Source organism: Dipodomys ordii, unplaced genomic scaffold, assembly GCF_000151885.1.
Source record: "Dipodomys ordii isolate 6190 unplaced genomic scaffold, Dord_2.0 Scaffold130, whole genome shotgun sequence".
Lineage (NCBI taxonomy): Eukaryota > Metazoa > Chordata > Mammalia > Rodentia > Heteromyidae > Dipodomys > Dipodomys ordii.
In genome coordinates, this window is record NW_012267346.1 from 3,288,529 (window position 1) to 3,313,291 (window position 24,763).

At 41.3% G+C, this 24,763-nt stretch overlaps 1 protein-coding gene across 1 annotated transcript in view; it reads left to right on the forward strand.

Moving 5' to 3' along the window:
- The window catches only part of Atxn1 (ataxin 1), a 402,543-nt gene that overhangs the window by 1,142 nt on the left and 376,638 nt on the right, over positions 1-24,763 (forward strand). Inside the window, exon 3 of the mRNA XM_013030467.1 lies at positions 8,553-8,662. The gene's annotated coding sequence lies outside the window, so the exon portion shown is untranslated. The remainder of the gene's footprint in view (positions 1-8,552; positions 8,663-24,763) is intronic.

The window sequence follows — 24,763 nt, forward strand, 5'->3', positions numbered from 1 at the left end:
CCGCTCTGGCGGCTGCTGGTCCGGCGGCGAGCGCGAAGTCATGTCCGCCTCCCTCCGGGTGGCGCAGGGGGGGAGGCGGCCTCGGCCTCGGGTCGTGCTGCCCCCGATCCTCTACCTTTCCCTGCCCCCCAACCCCCCCCCCCAGCGGAGAGGGCGGTGAGAACCACCCGGGTTCTGGAAGGGTTGGACTTTCCCCGCAGGCGATCGCCTGGGCTTGGGGTCCCGGGTCTGGGGTCTTTCCCCACCCCCTCCCACCCCCACCCCCCCCACGGAGGCCGGCCTCTCCGGGTGTCCGGCTGCAGGCGGGGAAGGGACTGCACCGACTACCGGCGGCCGGGACTTTGCGCGCGGCCGGGTACCGGGCGGGGGGCGCCGAGGGGTGACCGCGCCGGGGGAAGGGGTGTGCGGGTGCCCGGAGCGCTGCCAGAGTGGCTCCAGCGGCCCTGGTTGCAGCCACGGCCACCACTACCACCACCACCACCACCGCCGCCCTGTTGGTGCGGCCGCTTCCTGATCATGTGCAGCCGCTACCACCTCCCGGGAGCCGGGGAGCGCCCCAGCCCGGGCCCGCGCTGCCGGCCGGCACCCGCGGCAAGAGCACCGGAGTCGCGGCAGAAGCTGCCCTGCGCGGGGAGTGAACGGCTGCGCGGCGGCTGGGAGGGTGAATGAAGCCAGGAGGAGGGGAAGAAGGAGGAGGAAGAGGAGGAGGTGGAGGCTCTGCGGGGATTGGGGATGCGCCCTGGAGCCCCGCTGCTCGTTCACTCCGGGCCGGCCTGGGGACTCTGCCACTCCCGCGGCCGCTGCTGCCGTCGCCTCCTACGTGGTTCCAGCGCGCAGGCCGGTCCCGCAGGGGGCAGGGAAGGGGGCCGGACGGGCGGAGCGAGAGGTGAGGCCGTGTCGGAGGAGCGCGGCGTGTGTGTGTGTGTGTGTGTGTGTGTGTGTGTGTACTGATGTGTGTGCGGGCAGGGCTGGCGGGGGCGAGGGCCATCGCCCTGGGGAGGGGGCCCTGGGTGGCCCCTTGGCTGACTCTGCAGGCGTCCGGATCTGCCCCCAGGCCGCCTTCTGAAACTCGGTGGCTTGTGCTTTCATTTTATTTCAGACCACGTAAGGGGTTGACTGGAAGCGATGAAACAATTCAGGTTTTCTAGGGAGATTGAGCAAGAACCTTAGTTGGGTGCGGGGGGGGTAGGGGAGGGGAAGTAGGGTGGTGAGCAAGACTGCCAGAAAACAAAACAAAACAACACAACAACAACAAATCAGTTTTCTCCAACGCTGGAGATGCAGTTCTATCCCGTGGTTGTGGCTGCTGTTTTGTTTTGCTTTGCTGATCTAGAAGCCTACAGATAAGAGGGTAATATAAACACTTGGGAAAAATTGAGAAATTGCTGAAGAGTAGTAAGGTCGAAAAAAAAAAAGCAGCCAGTCGGAAGCTGGTTATATAATGCGCGATGTGGCTAACAAGAACGGCAAGCTATTTTTATTTTGTTTACCGTATGTTGTGCAGTAGGGACTCCTCCAAACTGGTTCTGTCCCCGAAAAAGGTCTTTAGCTTCCCTGTCAGAGCCGCGGGATTACAATCAGTAAAATTAGACGACCCTTCTACACCCACAGAATAAAAACTAATGCCTTAGAGAGAGGCATTCCGGTGCACTGCATCCGCGGGAATTGTGTATGCAAATAAGTTCTCCTTTGGCATTGTAGTAGTCACATCTCAATGACATCTGTGTTTTATAATGCAGGCTGCTCTTAATATTTAAAAGCATCATCATATATTGCTTATATATTGTACCCCCGTAGTGGGTAGTTAACTTGTTATTTTTAGACATAGCTAGTTACTTTTTTCCAACAGTGTTAGCTAAGCCACTTCTGTTTGAGTTTCTACAGGAACCTCGGAGTTCCTAGAAGCCCCTGATAAGCCCACCTTTTACTCAAAGGTAGTTTGATGCTTGAGCTCATTTTTAGATTGAAGCTATGCCCCCAGGAAGCTACCTGAATCAAAAAAGACAAAAAAAAAATAAAAACCTGCACATGAGCTCTTGGAAAAGGATTGCACCATAATGGTTTATGCTGTGGCATTTAATCTTGGATTGCCCTCTAACTGTGCACCCATCAGTCAATATTTTAGGAGCTCTGCAAATAAACCGGCTTGAATGCCACCTTGCACATAAAGCTGAGGTTGTAGGACTCCCCTGAACCTCCTGCCTGCCTGCCTGTCTTTCTCATCATACAGATAAGTGTCAGTGGTGTAGGTTTTCCATGCACTTACTTCAGCCCTGATCACTCATGTAATTAGATCAGGCTGCCATGGCAACAGACTGTGTTTCTCGTCCATTCAGGTGGGTTTGACTGAACTACTCCAAGTGTTTTATGCACTGTGTTTGTGCTGCCCAAGCCAGACAAGAGACCTCACTATTTCAATTGTATCTTCTCTGAGTCATTTGGATGGGAGACACTGAATGAGGCTTCAAGCTACTCAACTTTTCTAAAGGAGACCAACAAGCTGTTCCTACTGGGTACAGTATGTAAATGTGTCTCCCCAGACAGTGAAAGGAGGCTGACAGTCCTACTGGCGTTTATTGTGCATAGATCAACAAGTATTTGGTACTTGCTAGAAACCTTTCAGAGCTTACTAAAGCAACATTTCTTTTTGTAGTCTAGTGCTCTTGGCTTTGTAGGCACTTAACCCTTTCAAGTGTGAAGAGCACCCCATCCTTCGCAGCTCCTGCTGCTGAGAGAGATGGCTGGCTTTCTAAATGGTTTACTCAGAGGAAATGACTTCTTTGGAGAGTATATCTCCATTGTCACATTTTAAAACTTTACAGCTATTATAAAAACTGGTGCTGACAGTATACAGACATTCTGAATGCATTCATTCTCAATTTGGATCTTTTGCTTATGATCTTCAGTAGTCATTTAAATTTAAATACTTATTTTCTCGGTCAAGCCAGATACGCCATAAGCTGATAGCTAATCGACTGATAATATAATGTATGATGCTGTGTGTGTGTGTGTGTGTGTATGTGTATGTGCGTGCACGCGCATGTGTGTGCTATATGCTGGTACATATGTACTAGCATACAATGTTGGTAATACGGTTTGTAATCAGAGCCTCACCCTCTTCCTTTCACCGCTGGCACTCAGCCACTTGAGTCATGCTTCCACTTCTGGCTTTTTTTTTTGCTGGTTAATAAGAGACAAGTCTCTCAGATTTGTTTGCCTGTGTTGGCTTTGAACCTTCATTCTCAAGTCTTCGCCTCTTGAATAGCTAAGCTTGTAGGGTGCCTGGTTGCATGGTACTTTTACTAGGTGAACAGCTTATACTTATTTTAGGACATAATTTGGTGAGTATTATGCTTTTTCATTAAGGCAACACCGTATGAAGCCTTCTAGGTCCAGAAAAAATCATATTACGGCAAAAATAGAAAGCAGACAATTAGCTTTCCTTGCTGAAACTTTGGGCTGCTCAGGCAGTCCAAATCAAGTAGAGTATTTTAGTAACTTTGATATTTGAAAGAAATAGTAATTGAGAATAATGGTGTCAAGATTATCTGTGACTCTATAGTCAATTTAGAGTTTTATGGTTGAATAGCTAAATGGGTTAAAATGAAATTCCTCCTTGGGCTAGGATTGAGAAGGTACCTCCCCTCTCCTCCGCTCTCCACTTTTACAGGGGGTTTATGAGTGTCTGCTGGTGAGTGAGTTTATGTGGTTGGTAAGCTTGTTGTGGCCTGGTCAGAGGAAGCATTGCTGTGGTTGAAATGAGCTATTAGTTTTTGGTGAGATAAATACATGGGAAGCAAGAATATAAAAGCACAGAAGTTTTGCATGATGCCTTGCAGGTCCTGCATTGTACCTTGTAATGTGTGGAAAAGTACTTTCCTTGGAGTAAAATGTGAGCATAGATTTTTTTTTTCAGTGTACAAGTAGATGTGGGCTAAAAATAAGTATGAAAAAATGTTTGTTCTTGATTAAGGATTGAGAAAGACAACATTTTCCTGTCTAGATTTCGTTTTAAGAGGGTTTGATAAATAGAGTGGTACTTTGTTGGAAATATTATAACTAGGCTTCAGGCCTCTAAATGTCTTTCAGAGAAAGATTGAAGAAAAACTTTTGAGCCATCAGGTTAAATGTCACATGCTGAAGATTTTCAGCAGTTTCAAGAGCTCTTATTCACTAGCCGGGGATTCCTGGAAATAGCCAGCATTGAGAGATTATTACAATGCTAGTAAACATTTGTATAGCTCCTGTTTTTGTAGTCATCCTACAGTTCAAGGACTTATGTTCCTTGTGTATAATAGTTTTTCTTCTGTTCTGAAATGTCAAGTGAATTTTCCTTCTGTATCTATCTGAACAACAGTTTCTGGTAACAAACAGACTGTAGCCATTCACCTGGTTTTTATTCTTTGTATTTTTATAAGAAGTTAGTTGATCATGAGCCCCTGAAACTCATGTAGGTGACTATAGGAGTGAATATTATCTGAAGGTAATACACTTCGGAAAGCCTTAATACCTGCATAAACAAAGTGACAGAATACAGTAAGCCAGACTATTTGTTGCTCTTAAGGGGAGATAGATTGACTTCACATTACTTTATATTTTCAGAGCAACACAAGTAATAGGTTAGTTCGAAATGATCGGCTTGTATGAAATATTTAGAACTGGTCAGCTAAATTGCTTCCAAAGACAAATTCGATTCTGATTGTATTTATCAAAAGCAAGCCAAGCTTATTTTGCTACATACGTTAGAAACAATAAATTGTACAAATACCAGCAGAGGTGAGAATATTCATTTTAGAACTTCCATACGGGACTTCTTTCGTTTTTGTTTCAGATGGGAATTTTTGACTCATCAGTGCTGTTTCATTTCACTTAGTTTAACGAAATAAATTTACTCATTCAAATTTTCTTTGAGGAGTAATAAAATGATGAGTAATACAGGGTGCTAGTTTTACAAACATTTAAAAATGTCTGGAAGAGCTGTAATTGCTGCAATTGGACTGGTTTTTTTATATATGTATATATATATGTGATGATAAAATCAACAAAATAATATCATATTGGTAAATTTCTTTGTAGAAATGGTGTTTTGATGTATTTTATAAATATGTACCTTTCTGGTTAGCATATTACAAATATTTATACAAATATTACTACCATTCCAGGTAGACTAAAATGTTTAGAACTATTAGGGAAAAGAAAAAAAACAACAAGCATTATACAATGCTTGACATGTTCTTTGCAGAACGTTTGATTGATTTTTCTATAACTTTTAATGTATCTCATTTGTGGAGTAATGAAAACGCAATGGTAATTGCCTTAATGTAAGCAAAAATTGTGTCTCGCCTATTTTTCACAAAATTCATTGTAGTATAATCAGAACTGGGGGCAGAGGTTCCCCAGATTGCAGTGTTTTGATTTGGGCTGAGAAGAACTCTCCTTTTTCACAAAGGTGACCTTTAACATGACAAGCTTCAAAGGAGTTATTTAGCAGAAGATTTTAGTGATAATTACCGTAGCTGCTAACCTATATGCACTTACGCTTCTAACATACAGAGAAAATGTACTTTTTTTATCATTGTGTATGACAGATTTTCTTTTATTGTGCCCTTAACGCTGGCCCTGTCTCCCACAGTATCTCCTGGTCTTTATGGACGATCATATCATTACTCAGCCACCTTTTGTGATAGTCTTCCACTATTAATAGTATTGTGTTTCTCCAATGTGCTTTTGAAACATCAAACTTTCCATTTTTAGTGTATATCATAGTATAAAACATTCTGTAGATTGTTTCTTTTTGATGTTGCTTGTGCATTTTGCAATGGATCCTCACTGCCTTACATTTATTCTTGTGTTTATTCCCTGTGATGGAATACAGCAAGTGATATTAACTCTCCTTATTACTGTAATAGTGTTGGGCACACATGTGCTGTTGAAATAGGCAGTCCAATGTGAAAGTAAATTAATATTTTACAACATTTGCATTGTATTTGACTGTTCTGTGCATTCAGCAGAATGGGAGGAGGCTGTAATTTGGACTCTATAAACCCTTATCTGCCAGGTAAATAGGATTATGTGCACACATCAGTATACAAGCAAACACTCTCCTAACAGTGAACTCATAAAGCTCTGTGGGCAAAATCCAGCTGCTTGTAAAAAAATGATCATCAGTTATTTTGAACCTTCATTTGAGACAGTGCAAGATAAAAATCAAGACCTTCTTTAGGGAAACAATATGTAAGATTAAGTAGAATTTTGTGAACTAATATTTAACTTGGAGACTATTTATAGCTCAACAATCTTCTTGGTAGGGGAACAAAGTCTTCTAAGGATTTAATTAATGAATTCATTATTTGTCCTAGTACTGGGACTTGAATTCAGGATTTAGTGATCTTGATTGGCTTTTCCACTGAGGGCTGGTGTTCTTCCATTTGATCCACACCTACATTTCTGGCTTTGTGCTAGTTAACCAGAGATAAGAGTCTCATACTTTTCTGTCCGGGCTGGCTTTGAACCTAAATCCTCAGATCTTAACCTCCTGAGTAGTTAGGACTACAGGCGTGAGCCACCAATTCCTGGCTTCTTCTAAGGATTTAATGGACATGAATGCTTAGGTTGGTTTACATTACACATGGGGATACTAAGGACTACAGAAATCATTTTCTTTGCATAACAGTCCCAGACAAGCTTAAATAAATGCTAACTGAGTAGGTTAGTTAGAAGGAAGAGTACTTTGGCTACTATTCATTACTTTGAAAAGTGCTGGAAAGAAATGGAAGCTATTTTCCTTTCCAGCTGAGCTGTGCTCTTAAAAATAGTGAGTGTGTATGGATGAAAATAATCATGACTACTGAGATGTGTTGCCATGCACCCAAGGATAATTGGCTCACTTACCTGTTTACAGATTACTCACACTGGAGATCATATTCATAGCTCCAGAATAGTTTCTTTCTGACACCCAATATAATTCCAGGCCTTCTCCTTCCTACTGTTACCTGGCATGAGCTTAGAAAACCCAAAGTAAATTTAAAATCAGCCTAAACAAATATGCAGATCAGCTCCAACAATCAAAGATGAAAAATTCATTTCAGTCTTTACTACGGTGGGAATTATTTTTATAATAACTATAAAATAACTGATTCTTTGCATTTAATGTGGCCGATTGGGTATCAACAGTACTTTAAAAAGTATAATTTTAGCAGATAGGACTAAAGAAATACGATGGAAGATCAAGTCCTCAACCGCTTTCATTTTTATTAGAGCATAGGTCTTGACCTCATAAAAACTACTACAAGCCCCAAGCTCTAATGGAAAGGCATATGGAAGATCCATCCATCCATCCATCCATCCATTCACTCATCCATCACTTATTCATTTATTCTTTCACTCATTCGCATATTTATAATACAGTGGCTTATTTTTGCTTGACTGTTGTGGCCTAATGAAAATGGAATAGACATATGTATATTCAATAATGAACTGTATTAAATTTTAGTAGAAAGGTGAATATGTGCATAAGACATTTTTTCTGTATCTTAGACTTTTTAAAAGATCCCATTAGATAGTATGCTAATAGTATACTATAGTATGCTAATAGCCGTATTTGTTGAATCTTTAGTTTCTCTGTGTCTCTTTGGATTTTATGATTGCTGCTCAAGTTGCACATTGATAGATAATATATGCTGCATTAAAATTAGGTTTTGGCTCAATTAGTATTTAATCCATGCCCATTTTCACCTGGTATTTCTTTGTGATCACCAGCATGTGTTTACTAGATGCTTCACTAGAGTCTTTGGAGAAAACATTGACAGTGGCTGGCTCAAAAGTAGAGACCTAGCTTTTAGTGTGACTGAAGAGATGACCTTATCATATACTGGCTTTCCTGTGAGCCCTGTAAGATAAAACCAGACCCGCCTTTTGTGCTGATTGATAATTGTGTAATTCCTATTAAGAAAATACAAAATTTGATTATCTTTAAATGCATATTTCAAGCCCAGTGCCGGTGGCTGAGGCCTGTAATACTAGCAAATCAGGAGGCTGAGGTCTGAGGATCACAGTTCAAAGCCAGCCCAGGCAGGAAAATCTGTGAGATTTTCTTTTTGGGGGTCCGGTCGTGGGGCCTGCACTCTGGGCCTGGGCGCTGTCCCTCAGTTCTTCAGCTCAAGGCTAGCACTCTTCCCCTTGAGCCACAGCACCACTTCCAGCTTTTTTTTTTCTGCTTAGGTGGTGCTGAGGAATCAAACCCAGGACCTCATGCATGCAAGGCAAGCCCTCTACCACTGAGTCACCTTCCCAGCCCCCTCTGTGAGACTCTTATCTCCAATATATTACTCAGAAAAAGGCAGATGTGGCACTGTGGTTCAAGTTGTACAGCCGTGAGCACAGAGAGGCTCAAGGACAGAGCCCAGACTCAGAGTTCAAGCCCTAGGAGAGGCAAAATAAATAATAATAAATAAAGCATATTTCAATGCACAGACTCTTATAGTAGACTTGTATTATTAAAGCAGTTTGTTCTGTTTTTCATTTTGGATTTCCTTTCCTGAATTCCATTGTAGGAGCATTGTGCAGCAAGTCACCAGGGTGGTCCATTCAAGCTCCAGATCTATCTGTCATTGTTGGACAACAACCTCCTCTTCCACTGGCTCAACAGGGAAGTGCGTCCCAGGTGAGAGAGAGTGTGGTGATATCCTACGTTTTGCATCTGAGGATTTTTCCAGGCTCTGACCTGGGGAAATTACTGCTCGTCATGTGTTAGCACGTTGTCAAGGGTCCAATGTAATTTTTAGTTTTCTGCAAATTATACTGTATGGAAAATTAAGAGAGATTGCCCAGATAGTGTGTGTGTGTGTGTGTGTGTGTGTGTGTGTGTGTGTGTGTGTTTTAACTTGGATTAAAGCACCAATCATTTTTGGTTGCATTTATTCGATTCAGGAAGAAATCTGCATTTGGCTTTGTGATGATTATTGCTAATTGGATCTTGAGCCAGAGCATTTTCATTGTTACATTTCCTTAAGGCAATTATGAATGTTCTGATACCAAGTGTCTTAAGTCTCAGTTTCTGTGTTTTAGGTTTTGTTGCAGTACTGTGCATGAGTAGGGAAACAGAACTGTTTGGTCAGTAGCAAGCAGTATGTGATGAATCTTGAATTTCTCTTTTGTCTGTTTGGATTTTACAACTTCCTGATTTCCTCATGTACAGTAAGATTGTCTGGCCTGGACAGTCATGCAGCACTGGGTGTAAGCAGGAGTTTATGACTCATGGTTCTTTGTAAAGAGAAGACAAGAGGCTACTGCTGCAGAGGAAATGAGGATAGAACAGAAGTGAGTGAGCACGTGGGGGTAATGAGGGTTTGGAACACTGGTGTAAGCAACCAAGGAGGAATGTGAAATAAAAAAAATAGAGGTCACTTTCTATTTGCCTTGGTAGCAGTCCTGTCCAAAGCTAGGGGGGTAGTCTAGATCGGAAGTTCCTGAGTCTAGCTGGCTAGCAAAATCACCTGGAAAGTTTAATTAACAATTTGGGGGTCTGCTCTAAATCTTCCAAATCATACCCTTCCCGCTGATCTCCCTGAAAATATTGCTCTTTCAGGAATGAACACTCCATATATGTGGAAACTGCTCTATTTCCTTACTTGGTGAGAAGCCTAGACCTATTTTCCCAAGCCTCACATCCCCAAATCTGGACTTTTTTTTTTTAACCTACATTTGTCAGTAGGTATTTACTTGACCAAGTTGTTTGTTTTGAAGACGATTCTCTGATTCTCCAGATTTCCCCCTCTGTGAACTTAAGATCAAGTTTTTATGTTGACTATAAATCCTGTGGCATCTGAGATAAGAGCCTGAACTAGCCCATCTGGACTCAAAATCTGGAGGGGGTCATTGTGACCTTGAACAATCACAATATACTTTCCAGGCCTCTCCATCTCCAAGTGTGAGGTGGGGTAAGCAAAGGGCTGCTGGGAGAATAGAGGGTCATAATGTGGATACCGTGGATAGAATGGTGCAGGCATATGGTTTGTTAGCATGAAACTTATCTCTGGACAGTTTGATCATAATGGTGTTGTTTTCTGATGGATGCTCCTGAATCACAGATAACTAGGAACAAAATAAATATACCTAGACCTTGCTCTCTTTGGACCAATCTCATAGGCACTAGCCAGCTGCAAAAGCTAATAAGACTTCTATTTGTTTTACTGAATTTTATTCTGAACTTATCACAACTTTCTTGCCATGATAGGATGCATAGCATATCCATTATTATTATCAGAAAAACTGATAAATTGCAAGCATAAATGGGAGTTATTTGTGCTCTTAAATGAGTGAAATACTCACCCCCTTCCCCTCCAGAAAGGGACCTGGAAAATATCCTCTAGACAAAAAGGAAGAAGAGGGAAGGAGAGAGTTATCATATCATATTGTGATCATGTGAATTATGGAACTGGGCTCTACACATTTTATTGACTATAGAGAGGTGCTCTTTAAATGGAACTAGAATACCCCAGAGTTCTCCAGGCCAAGTCTCTGAAGACCTACCGGTATCTACTAATGGACAGGGTAGGGTGTCTTAGAGCTGCTTTCTTTCACAATGGTATTAAATATTGAATTCTTATCTGCCAGACCGAAATTTAGCCTCTGAAATTTTGGAGAAATGACTCAATTGTGTATGTGGTGAATACATGTGCAGGAATTGTTTTAATCTGTGGTATTTAAAGAGAGTCATTGGCCATGACAAAATGCCTCAAGAATTTTGTTGTTGGGGGAAAATAAACAGGCATCAAAAATCTTATCTCTTGGTCTATATGTGAACTTATTGAGAGAGACCTAGGTGTTTTTCATCTAATAAGTAAGTCTAAGTATCTTATGAATACTCATTGTCATAATGACAAAGTAGTGCAAAGTCACCTTGAATTTGAAACAATTGACATGTCCTGTGATTGCACTGATAGGAAGCTTACACAGTTGCTACACATTTTGCATAAATAATGGCCTTGTTGCAGTTCTAGCAGTTAAGGATTGTATATGGATAGAGAAACAGTATCTTTCATGTTATATACTCTTACTTTCATTAAGAGTTCGCTTTTTTTTTAAATGAAAGCCTGGATTATAATTATTCCTAGTTCTTTTATAAATAAGATACAGCTAGAACAAGTTATGACCTAACTCGTTCACAGTTGCTATCTATGTAAAGAAATGATTCATTCATTTATTCATTGTGTATTTTTTTTAAAGCAACTTCATGGGGCTGTGGGAATGAAAAGTGAGTAAGAGCTACGGGAAGGAGTTTATATTTGTCACAGACAGGCAGGGGAAGGAAGAAATGCTCTGAACTAGCTAAAGCAAAGTGGAATGGGCTGTGCTGTACTTACTGGGGTTCATTCTACCATGGCAAGAAGTCTGAAGGGTGATGATGAGTAGGAGTGATGGAGGATGACTCTGAGAGGAGAGTTGTCTTGGTGGGTCACTGAGAGTGGATTGCATCTCTGTGTTAAAAGATGGAGGAAGCTGGAAATCAAACAGACAAACAAACATTTAATTGGCTAGGATTGGCTGAGCAAGTGTCATGGTATGTAACTGACCAGGCCACTGTGGGTGAAGCTCAGGTCTGGTGGGCATCTGAGTCTTGGGAACGGGTAGATAGTACAGATTGTGGGGACAAAGCTGCCAAGAGGTGAGTGTGCAGGCGTCCTTGGTTTAAAAAGTGCTTTTTGAAGTTGGGCTTTGCCTTCTTGTATCTGACTTAGAGCTGGATATTCAGGAGGATATAACTCAGTCTTGGAAGTTACAGGAGCTGATGTAGAATGTACAAAGAGAGGAGAGAGGCATCAGAAGGGAGCTCAAAGATGGATATGGTCCAGTCTTGATTCTTCTTTTCAAGAGCTAGTTTGGGGTGGCCTGGGAGTGGACAGTTGTTGTTGGTTGGGGTGGGTCTTCTGTCAGAACTCAGGTACCTTGAGAACTCATTGCTCAGCTACAGCTCAGTGAAATATCGTTGGATCCTTTATTCCTTTAAGGCCTTAAAAAAACTAGGAACTTGAGCTAATTTTAGCTAAATCTAATATGTGTGTATGAAAACGAATGCTGCTTTTCAAATTCAGTGCATGCGGTATCTCTTTTCATTTAAACAAATGCTTCTTCTATTTTCTTCTAAACAGTTTTATTAAGAAAATTTTCAGTGGAGCCCTGTACATATTAGCCATGATTCCAGCATTTCCTTTGATCTTTTTCACTGTCAATTTAGTCTTCCTTTGTGATGTGCATAAATCACATGTGCCATCTCCTTGGCTTTTTAGCAATTGTTCATTTGTGGCAATTCATTTACTGCACTTTGAGAAATCACATTAATGTGGGTGGGTGTGTTTTAGAACCGTAGAAGATTTCCCAGAGGCTTTCTTAGGACTCCTTTAAATGTAATATGTGTGTGTGTGTGTGTGTGTGTGTGTGTGTGTATTACACATTTATGTATTCAGAGTGTGAGAGAGATTTGTGTATGTACAAATCAAGCTACCAGATACAGCGCTGCTTGATTTGACTTTCCCCCTTATACTTTTTATAAGACAGAGAAATATGGAATTGAGGAGCCTTATCTCTGGAGGGAAAGATGCCCTAAGACTGCATTGATCAAAGTGGAGGGGAAGGCTGTGCACTTACCTGGTTCCATTGGTGTTAGGGAGAATAATATGATTAGGGGAAAAACCAACTGAAGGTTTGATGATATTTTTGACCTGTGTTATTTAGATGGTCAATACATATATATTGCCTCCAAATAGCTAACAATGCAGGGACGACTTTCCTAACTTACATCAAGAGACAAGGTGTTTCTGAAAGGAGTGAGAAGGATGGAGAAAACACTTTCCAGGGGCAGCTCATTCTGTCTGCAAATACTTAACTGAGTGTACTCTATACGAGAGGCATTAGGCCAGGGAGGCCCTCAGGGAAATAGGAGGCGATCAACAGCTCTGAGCTACCCTTCTGAATAGGAACTCATTTAATCTCCCAACTACCATTCTAAGTCTGAACTCATTTAACCTTCCTTGCAGTCCTGTCAGGTAGGCACTATTACAAAGCAGCTGAGACAGAGAGGGTAAGTAACTTGCTCAAGTTTTCCCCATGTGAAGAGATGGCCTCATGGTTGGGCCCCAGCTTGTCCTCCTTAGTGTGGCTGTGGATGATCTTTCAAGCCTGGACTCCTGTCTTTCAGAAGCATACGGTCTCCTACAGAAGACAAGGTGTGCTCAGGTGTAACGTGTAAAGAACCAGAGCCTAGGAATAGTGGGCTGTCAGAGGTGGGGATCAGGCCAGGCTTCCTAGCCTATGAGGCTCTCATTCCGATGCCTGTCTGTATCTTCAGTCACATACAAGGCTGTCTTGGAAATGTTTCTTCCCTTTCTCTGTTCACTCTTCCTCATTCCTCCCTGAGATTCCTATGCACTTTCACTAATTATTAATGAAGGAAAATGATGACAGTAGCAATATGCTTATCTGTTTTGGGGGACTGGCTGAAAGTTGGCTCCAGATGTTGCTCAGCAGTGACTCCCAGGGAGACAATGAACTTTTGACTCTTCAAAGAGTTTCACTGGGTCATTGCTTAGCTTGTACGAGTTGGCAGATAGGAACTATTTATCTCTCCACTGTGCGAGGTGGTGGTGTGGTGCTGAATGCAAGCTTGGAGAACAAAACGTGCAGCCAGAGGAGGTCAGCTGGCCATATGGAAGCCCAGAACTCCCAGTTCTTTGTGTGTGTGTGTGTGTGTGTGTGTGTGTGTGTGTGTGTGTGTGTGTGTTGTGTGTACTGGGCTTGAACACAGGGCCTGAATGCTATCCCTTAGCTTTTACACTTAAGGCTGGCAGTCTAATACTTGAGTCACTGCCTCACTTCTGGGTTTCTGCTAATTGATTGGAGATAAGAGTCTTACAGATTTTCCTGTCTGGTTGGCTTTGAACCTGGAGTCTTAGAGATCAGCCTTCTGAGTAGCTAGGATTACAGGCAAGAGTCACTGGCTTCTTTCCTGGTTTAAGGAGAGAAATGTCTCTTCTTCCTTGAACCAGTGAATAAGTCTTAGCCAATTCATGAACAGATGATGGAGAAAGAAGATCACATTTTTCTTAGCTTGCTAGTCTCTCTTATACTATGTAAAATTTTCTGAGACTTTTTTTCTTTTGGTCTTTAGCAGTAGCGCCTCTTCCTTTAGGGAATAGAAGGCCTGAGACTTCCTATTGGTGCACTTGCCTGGCAGATTCTGCCTGCATCACAGCTGTAATCATATGTGACGAATTTGTATTTACAGATTAGTAGGCTCTGACTCTGACATATGACTAAGTGGGAAGCTCCTCCCTACAACAGTTGTATGTCATCTGCTTCAGAGAGCTAATTGCTTGGCAAGTCCCCCTTTGGTAATTCCCTCTTTATTTTCTGATGAGTTACTTAACAGGGATGGGCTTGTTGAGCAGAGCGTGGAGTTTACTGTGTGCTCCAGAAATGCTACCATAGGCCTGAGGGATATGCGTTTTGAATTCTGTTTAGCTTTCCTTACAAAACACTGGAGCCATTATGTGGCCTGTTAATATTTCACTCAGTAGTGGGTTAAACACCAAGCAGTACGCAATTTTCCAGAAGAAATCAAAACCAGACCTCTTTAAAATATGCCATCATGCATTATAAAATTATTAGAAAAGGAATTTAATATTTATAGAATGTTTAATGCTCTTTTAAAAAATATGATTTAAAGTGGAGTGAGTATAGAACACAGTTGGACTAATAGTTTGGGTGGCAGAATTTGTTTTCTATCCTGTTTTCAGATCACTCAGATGGCTCACACCGACCTGGCCAGGCCTCAGTTTCCCTATCTGCGAAAAATAAGAAAGTTGAAAGAAACCATCTCTCAGACTTCTTCTATCACTAACATTGTACAGATCTACAAATGTATTTTATTGTAATTCTTCCTCTCAGCTTCCCCAAGGCCTTTGCTTCTGTCAAATATCACTTGCTATTTATTTGACTTTGTTGGGTTTTATATTTAATTAGAATTTATATTTTAGCTATTACTATGTCATTATTTAGAGAGCAAGTCATAAGTGGGGCCTAGCATCATTTATCACCCCATCTAGATTAGTTTCATACCTTAATATTTTTCCTCTGCTCTTTTGTTACCATGCCCTGAAACAACAGCTATTTCTGGAAGTAGAATGTATAATGACTGGAAAGAATCTTCCAGCTAATTGTGGAATAATAATAATTATTATTTTTTTTCCAAGGGAAGCACAGAAGCTCTGTTCTTGTAAGCAATGCTATCCTAGGCCATACTTGGCTTTTAATTTGCAAGTAGAAATCCTTCTGATGTCATTTGGTTTTAACTGCAGGTGCAGGTGGTTTTCTCTTGGTAATACTTTTTCTGCATCAACTTTCCCAATTAGTGTGTGCAACATTTCCTTGTCTTTTTGGTTAATTTATAAGCAGCTCATAGTGATGTCTTTTGATTAATTACAATTATTAATAGTTTCTCCAGGCAGCTAGTGCAAATAGAAAGAGGATGTTAGAGAGGGATTTTTTTTGTTTCATTGGCAGAAAACAAGGAAGGGATAGTACTTACTGCTGAGTGAAGCCTTTGAACTTGGGGATGTTGATGTATGGATTCTGACTGTGGCTTCTTAGGTGTGTGGCCTGACTCACATTTCTTCAGTCTGTAATCCTCAATATTCCCCTCTGTTGAAGGGGAGTGATAACATTTGACTTAAAGGATTGTTAAAATGATTTAACACACACTCACTATATATACGGAGTATGGTGAGATCTCAGTAATTTTGAGAAGACACAAACACATGGAAGAAGAGGGAAGGAACAGCATTTTAGAACTGGGGGATAAACTGAGGCTAATGGGAAGAGCTGAGATTTGTGGATAGTTGGTGGCAGAAAGTACTTAAAAGTAATCAGTCTTCATGGTCAGGGTTTGAATCCCAAATGAACCTTTCAAACTGGGGCAGGACCAGACTCATTCCCCTTATCTGGATGTGACAGTCATGGCAAGTGATTGATGGAGACATACTGCATTTTAAACGTTCATTGCTCAAATCTTACAACAAGGGAAGCCAATAAAAGGAAAAGTTGCTTCTGATTTCTCCATTCCAGTTCTTAAGTCGTGCAGTGAGGATTGAACCAAGGACCTATAAGGTTGTCCTGTCAATGTTTTAAAAACATTTTTTATCAGATTGCTCTGTCTTAATTTAAATTACCTATCTTTTTGACCATTTGGATTATTTCTAATTGTTTACTACTTTAAAACTGTGGTGAGCATCTTTGCACACTGAAGGCTGATCATTAAGTTAGAGGGGGTTTGCTCCGAATTGCTTTCTAAAAGGCCTCTACCAATTTACGTTGCTCCTAATGATACAGCAGTGTCTTGCTTCAACCTGATGGATGGCGGGAGTCTTCCTTCTTATTTCCTGGCTTAGTTAATAAGCTCCTTGGTGTTAAGATTTGCATGCCTTTGATCTCTCTCCAGGTACAATGCTTCCATCTCTGCTTATTTACTAATTGTTTTCTTCACAATTAGCAAACGGGACTCTTGCTGTTTTCTAATCTATATAGATGAACTCTGTATGTGCTCTAGATATTAATCTTTTTGTGTGTGTGAAGTCATATTCACTTGCAACTATTTCCCCAGTGTAGTTTTCATTTCTTTTAATGACAGTGCTATTTGTTGTGCAAAAGCTCAAGTGTTTCCATGGCTGATCTCTCTTTTCTTCTGTTTGTACTCTGTATTAACAGAGTACAGGTACTTATAGTTCAGGTTCTGTACTGTGGGAATCACCAGCCTGACTCAGACCTGTTTCCTGTCGAGACCCTAGCCCTGTCTGTGTATTTCCAAGCGCTCTCCTTTCTTCCTCTTCCAGACTGCTCTTCCCTCATTTACATTACACTGTGTCAGCCTCCTAGCTCACATCTTCTCTATCCTGTGCTGGGATTTCTTGCCATTTGCTTGTGACCCACATGCATGTCCTGGACTGGCAAAATAGATGGAAATGTCTTCAACAACATTCTCACCTGGAGAAATCAGGCAGTAATTTGAAGGTCTTAAAGCTAAGCCTTATCCAAGGATTCTGGGTCTAGGGTCCATCAGTTGTGTAGTGCAGTTCCTCAGCAGGCTGCCTGGCCGAAGGCTTTGACTTTCATCTATGTAGAAATAGAGGCACGAGTCAGGCGCTGGTGGCTCACAGCTGTAATCCTAGCTCCTCAGGAGGCTGAGATCTGAGGATCAAAGCCAGCCCAGGCAGGAACGTCTGGGAGACTCTTATCTCCAATTAACTACCAGCAAACCTGTGGCTTAAGTGGTAGAGTGCTAGCGTCCAGGCCCAGAGTTCAAGACCCACAACCAAAAAAAAAAAAAAGAAAAGAAAAGAAAACAGAAAAGAAATAGAGGCGTGGCTGCCTTGTCACTGCTCTTTCTTGTGTAGCTTTTCCCTGGCGACTCTTGCCCTGAGAGATGGATGGGAGCCTGGAAGGAGGAACTAAATATGTGTGTGTGTGGGGGGGGTCTAGTTTCAAAGTGGGCTAATGGCTCAACTGGGCTAGCATGGGGTTGCTTTGGCATACAAGGGATTTCTGAATGGTCTATCTATATGTTTTTCTCATCTGGTCCAACCAGATGTAATCCTAGCTACTCAGGGAAGTGAGATTTGAGAATCACAGTTTGAAGCCAATTGGGTCAGACAAATCTGAAAACCCTTATCTCCAGTTAACCATCCAAAAGCTGGAAATGGAGCTATGGCTCAAATGATCGAGAGCTAGCCTTGAACAAATAAATGCTAAGATACAGTGCCTGTGCCCTAAGTTCAAGCCCCAGTCCTGGCACAAAAAAAAAAGGAAGAGGAAGAAGAGGGGGAGAAGGAGGAGGAGGAGGAGGAATGACATCTTTTGGGTGTCTTTGTTATGAAATGTGTCAAAAAGCTATTCTAAAGAGAAAGAAGGAAAAACAGGCTGAATGAAGAATTTTCTGGAATGAAAGCTTTATGCAAAAGAATACTGATTTGCTCAGTCTTATATTTTGTAGTACTACATGTATAACCATGTAAACACTATTATTAGTGAAGTTCAATACAGGAAAAATGGCTTTGTTTTTGGAAGTCTAAAACTGTCTTTCTATTGAAACACTTTCTATTGAGTTACAGTTGCATGATGATTCTTAGAAGCACAGCTATTGTGTTAGATGAGTGAATGATTTTGAAATTTGTGTTTCTGACATCTCTTCATTTGGCCTTGATCAGTCTTTCTTAAGTACTCTTGGGACCTTACTCAACAACGCCGAGGGAAGGTGGAGAGAGAATTATCTAAAGGAGCTATATTTGCCTGGTATGAGTCAGGCTGTTCACCTTCTGGTAAAGTACCATGTGGAAAAGGGAATCCTGAGAAAGGGGCAGAGGAGATTTACATATTCCTCTGTATAATCTGCCCATCAGGACTAGAGAGATGGGGTAAAAGGACAATCTGGATTGTCCTTTGAGTTGAAGGCCTAGGTGGCCCAGCACTTCCTCTACCTTACACATGGGTTTGTCTACAAGTTACCCAATTGGTGATGATATGATGACACCTTTGACAAGTAAAGATGGTCATTTGTGGTGGTTGATATGAGGGACCATGTACTAGACCTGTTAGAGGTTCTGACAAGTATAGACATCGGAGCCTGGTATTAGAAACTGAGGTGCTCTGGTCCCTTCATTTTCTTCAGCATCCCCAAAGCTTTTTACCTTGCTCTGTTCTATTCTGTCAGGTGCCAGGTAAGGATGGAAAGGCTCTAGATGAATTTGGTTTTGATTCCTCTTCTCATTTTCCAGGCCACCCTTGGTACCCCTGGATCATTTTATCCAGATGATGAAGAAGCATGACCCCAGGTGTGAGTTTGGGGCAGAAATATCCTTTACATAAACACCTGGAAAAGAATAGTTTTCTCTGGCTACTGCCTTTCTGATGCCTAATATCAGACTTTCCAGGAGGTAGCAGTTGGCTTTGGCTTTAAAAAAATCATCTACAAGTGTTTATAAGGTCCATAATACAGTTATTATATATTGTTAGAAGCCAAGATGATCTGATTGTTTCTTTCGATATTTCTATACCTAAAACCTCACTTTCCATTGAGTTTGAAGGATATTTGGTGCTTGTGTCTACATCCAAGTTGGGCTGTGTTCTGGCTTTCCTATTCCATTTAAGCTTCGGTAACCTTTTGTACCTTTCTCTGTTCTTTGGAAGGGACAAGTTGTATTTTTTCCCATCTCAGCTTCATCCAGATGAAGAGTACTATTTTAATGATGAGAATAAACAGATATGAAAGAAGAAAGAAAAGCTGGGTACCAGAGGCTCATGCCTATAATCCTAGCTATTCAGGAGACTCAGATCTGAGGATCATAGTTCAAAGCTAGCCCAGTCAGGAAAGTCCCTGAGACTCTTATCTCCAAGTAACCACTAGAAAAACAGAAGTGGCACTGAGGCTCAAAGAGATAGAATGCTAGCATTGGGGACAAAAGCTCAGAGACAGGGCCTAGGCCCTAAGTTCAAGCCCCATGACAAAAAAAAAAATAGGAGAAAGACACTTTTCTTTTTCAGCAAACTGTACATCTATTTTATTCACCCTAGAGCTGAGCCCAGGCAAGTATGTATGAGCAATAAGTAGCTTCAAAATGAAGGCAAAAATGTTCCTGAATGTGTCCTTGAAAGATGGGTCTTACCAGTAGTATAGGAGCCTTCTAAAGATATAACTCTAGAATTAACAGTTCATATGGTCTTTAAGCCCTAGAGGGAAGGATATTAATCTATGCAAATGAACAAACAGTAGCTGTTTGCTGTCCTGCTGTGCAGGGAACATTTGGTGACCTGACTAATCTGAAAGTTTCTTTCTCTAAGTAGTACATTTAATTTAAGTATTTGTTCTGAAGTCTTAGAAGTGATTTCATTAACTTAAAAAAAGAAAAATGCCAGGGGCTGTAAATCCTCGCTACTCAGGAGGCTGAGATCTGAGGACTGTGGTTCAAAATCATCCTGGGCAGGAAAGTGCATGAGACTCTTATCTCCAGTTAATTACCAGAAGACCAGAGTGACTCAAAGTGATAGAGCACTAGCTTTGAGGAAAAGAGCTCAGAGACAGCACTCAGGCCCTGAGTTCAAGCCCCATGACCAACACCACCACCAACAAAAACCCAATATGTTCCCATTTTTAGTGCTCAGAGTCATTAAAGACTTCACGAGGATGAATGTCCCATGTTTCTTGTTTGTCTTATAGGACTGTTTAAAACTCTCTTGTCTTTTAATGGTGCTTTGCAGTCTGATTTTCGGATTTAGTAACTATAGCCTTAAAAGCCACAAGCCTGCTGGGCACAGGTGGCTCAGGCTTATAATTCTAGCTACTTAGAAGTCTGAGATCTGAGGATATCAGTTCAAAGGCAGCCTGGGCAGGAAAGCCTTTGAGACTCTTTATCTCTGATTAACCACCAAAAAGCTGGAAGTAGAGTTGTGGCTTCACTTGACCATGCCTTGACCATGAAAAAGCTCTAGGACAGTGTCTCGGCCTTAAGTTCAAGTCCCAGTGCTGGCACTGAATAAATACATATATATTAACACCACCACCAACAACAGCATCCGACCCCACAGACATGCAGACCATGTGCAGAGACTGCTGTGCTGTGGGCTCTCCTTGCCTGGTAATGGCACATCATAGAATCTAAGTGGCTAGGATGAATTGTTTCAGAGGATAGGCAAGGTGATTCTTTTCCAAGAGAGCCAACATAATCTAAGTGTTCTAAGACTCATTTACTAGGGTTTAGTGCCTAGGTGGTTAGTATTGTAGCTTGATTTTCTGACAGCGTTCATTTTTTCCATCCACTATGTGGCCAAGATCCATTACACAGCTATGTTTTTGAATTCATAAAGCAGAAGGACGGACATGTCTTCACTTTATTGGGTGAGATCAGTAGAGAAGTTTTGAGATGGAGCTAGAAAGATAAAGAAATACAGGAGTCTCTCCCTTGAATATAAGCAATCCTTCATTACCTCCTTGGAATGCTTCATTTTAGGTGTGTTTTCAGTGCTCACGCATCAACTTGATGGATTGGTGTGGAGTAGTTCTCCTTTTGCAGTCATGGTGCCTTTATGGTTTAGCTTCTTAAAACTGAATTTCCCTTAATGCACCATGTCAGCAACTTATACCCATCAGGAAACCAAATTGATTTTGTATATGGAATCTTGAAATCAGATGCCATCTTTTCTGCAAAGTCTCTTCCTATGTAAATAGAAAACACAGATCAATTCCCTAGCTGAAGGCCCTTGCTCTTTCCCATTTTCTTTTCTTTGCTTTTCATTTTCTTTATGTGCTGATATTTGAGCTTGAACTCAGTGCCTCCTCCTTTCGCTCAGCTTGTTTGCTCTGGGCTGATACACTACCACTGAAGCCATGCCTCCAGTCTGACTTTTTGTTGGTTAATTGGAGATATAGTCTCATGAACTTTTCTGCCAGAGCTAACTTCAAGTCATGTTCCACTGATCTCAGCCTCCTGACTCGATCAGATTACAGGCATGAGCCAGCTACTGGCATCTGACTCTTTGCTGGCTCTTGATGTTTGTTTCTAGAAGTTATAGAAGAGAAGAAAAACTCATCCAGTCATGCAGGAATCTCCCTTATAGCTGCTGTCTGGAAGGAGTCAGTGTAAGACATTTCTACCTGCAAAGAACATGAGTTTCTCCCATGACAATTCAGATTCTATCATCCTATAACACTTACTGGTTAATCTTGAGAGTCAAATCATTGCCCATCTCTCGATGCTAGAACCTAGATAATAAGTGGGATGAAGCCTCTTTTGTCTTTTGCAAAGTAATGGTGGCCGGTGACCAGGCTGTTGGTTGAAGAAATACTTCAAATCAGATTTGCCTTAGATTTGACTGAATGCAGATTTTATATCCAGGATCCTAATTAGTGAGATGGCATGTGAGACAAAGGCCATTTCTCTTCGATGTCCTTGCACTATTTCTCCACAGCTTTTCCCCTCGCAGTCAAAGGAGATTGCAGCCTGAAAAGTTTTGCTTGGTGATAGAGTAGCTAAGAATGTTTCTTTCTCACAGGCCACAGAACAGAAAGTGCTGGTGGATGTCTCTTCTTAAAGATATCAAGCCCCAAGGACTTCCAATGAAGATCTAGATCTTCATTGGAAGTCCTTGGGGCTTGATATCTTTAATGAACTCACCAAGAGGCAATAATATGTCACCATTTTCTTTTGGACCACCTTAAAGGATGACATCCAGCTTTAGAGACCGTCCTCTAAGATGCCATTGCCCAGAGCCAACATCTTAGCTCTCCCATTGTCTGGGGTCTGTTTCTAACTGGCGTTGACAAGGTGCGAGCTTAGTCATAATGGCCAAAATGCAGTGGAATGTTCTGCTTGATTGGCTTAGGGGGGTAAGGGGGGGCAGTCACCTTTTGTCCCCTACAGAGCAACCCTTCTCTCTTGAATTTCTTACGAGCATTGCACCACTACTCCAGAAACAAGGCATCAATCCATTCTTTGCATGTTGGCATTTGCCCATAAGCATATCCTGGAATGACCTGGACTAGAGGCAATGGAGGATAAATTCATCTTGTACAGACTTGTTCCTGCTAGCTCTAGCCTGTCTCTCACCACAGAACTGAGCTTTTAAATACACCAGTGATTGGTTTTGTGTCGGAATGTGTGGATTGTTGGATTGGAAGAATTCTCTCCCTGGATCTCTAGTGTTTACATAAGCAGATATTTTAAAAATGTTCTATCACTGAATTAAATAGCACGGCTTATTTTTTTTTTAAGTTTTGGATGCTTCAAGGTAGTACAAAATCAAAATGTTAAATGTGAGGTTTTTTTTATTGTTGTTGTTATGAGTTGTAATGCAGCCAGAAGGGCTGTATTATCATTTTGTCAGGAAAGGGTCAAAATGGAAAATTTGCAACCGAGACAAACCAGAATAGAACAAGTGCAAACAGAAGCCGGCAAATCTATGCTCCTTGTTGGGAGTTCAGCCCATGGAATGCTATGTAGGACAAAAGGAATGGCAGAGATATTTCAGTAACATTTTGTTCTCTATCAAAAACCTTCTGAAATATAAATCTGCTGTGTATTGGAGAATGGAGACAGCAATTGATTCAAGTTGAATGGCTTTCATTTAACTAGAGTATCCACAGAAAGCACTTCGTGTTCTGACAACCATCTTTTTGGCTTTCTTTGACTTAAAGAAAATTGAATTTCTGTTTACATATCATATAGGATTGTCTTATGGAGAAAGACATAGGTCATATCCCATCCCAGTGGCCAGTGTTACAGCACACAGAGACATTACTAAATGAGATATACACATTTCTAAATCATGGCCAGAGCTGCAATAATAATGTGAGGTAGGTCATATGAAGCCATTTGAAACTATAAGTAATTCAGTTGTAGATGTGCCTTCGTTAAAAAAATTTATAAATAAATTCTCTCTTGCTGACACATACCAATAAACATCCCTCTCCCCCTCGTTGTATAGTAGAGAAGGAAGAATATGAATGTTAATCATAGAAGAAAATGCCCTTTTTGATCTGTCTGCAACAGATTACCTTCTTTCTTCCCATGATGGTTTCCAGAGTTGCTTCAATTATTGAAGTTTCATAATCACCCATGAAGGGTCCCTTTAAGGGTTTTGCCATGTCAACTGACAGCCATCAGTGTTAGTGGTTAAAGAAACTAAATTTTAGAATTCATAGCCTCCTGCATCAGAGTTTCTGATTTGAGTCTCCATTTTTACTCTCCTCTAGGAGATAGTGGTTGCTTTTGTGTGTGTGTGTGTGTGTGTGTGTGTGTGTGTGTGTGTGTTAAATCCCAAGATTCAAAAACATCAGTCCTTGCACTTTTATTTTATTTTTTCTCAGTCGTGGGCCTTGAACTCTGGGCTGGGCACTGTCCCTGCACTCTTCAGCTCAAAGCCAGGGCTCTACCGCTTGAGCCACAGCGTCACTTCCAGTTTTCTAGTGGTTTATTGAAGATAAAAGTCTCATGGACTTTCCTGCCCCGGCTGGCTTTGAACTGTGATTCTCAGATCTCAGCTTCCTGAGTAGCTAGGATTTCAGGCATGAGCCACCAGTACCAGGCTTTCTAGCTATCTTAACAAACACAATGTTTAAAATTTTTGAGTTAGTGATCAAGAGAAAGCTTGTTTTTTTTTTTTTAAAAAACACCTTTTAGCTGTACTTTACCTTTAAAGTTCTTACTTGTATACCTGATGTTTTATTTCCTTTCTGTGTTTATGCTGATTTGTTATTAATCTTTATTGTATGCTACTATATTATTGTATTGCTACTTTGTGTATGTATATATGTATATGTATACATATTTAACTCACTGCCCATGAAAACAGAAAACACAGCTGGGCACCATTGTCTCACACCTGTAATCCTAGCTACTCAGGAATCTAGATCTAAGGATCCCGATTCAAAGTCAGTCGGGGAGAAACGTACATGAGACACTCATCTCTAGCTAACCAGCAAAAAATTAGATGTAGAGCTGTGGCTCAAGTGGTAGAGTGTTGAACAACAACAACAACAAAAAAAAAAACAAAACCCTAAGAGCCAATGCTCAGTTCTGAAGTTCAAGCTCCAGTACCAGCACAACACACACACACACACACACACACACACACACACACACACACTCTCTCTCTCTCTCTCTCTCTCTCTCTCTCTCTCTCTCTCTCTCTCTCTCTCCCTTTATCCCTTGACAGTGTTTTATAG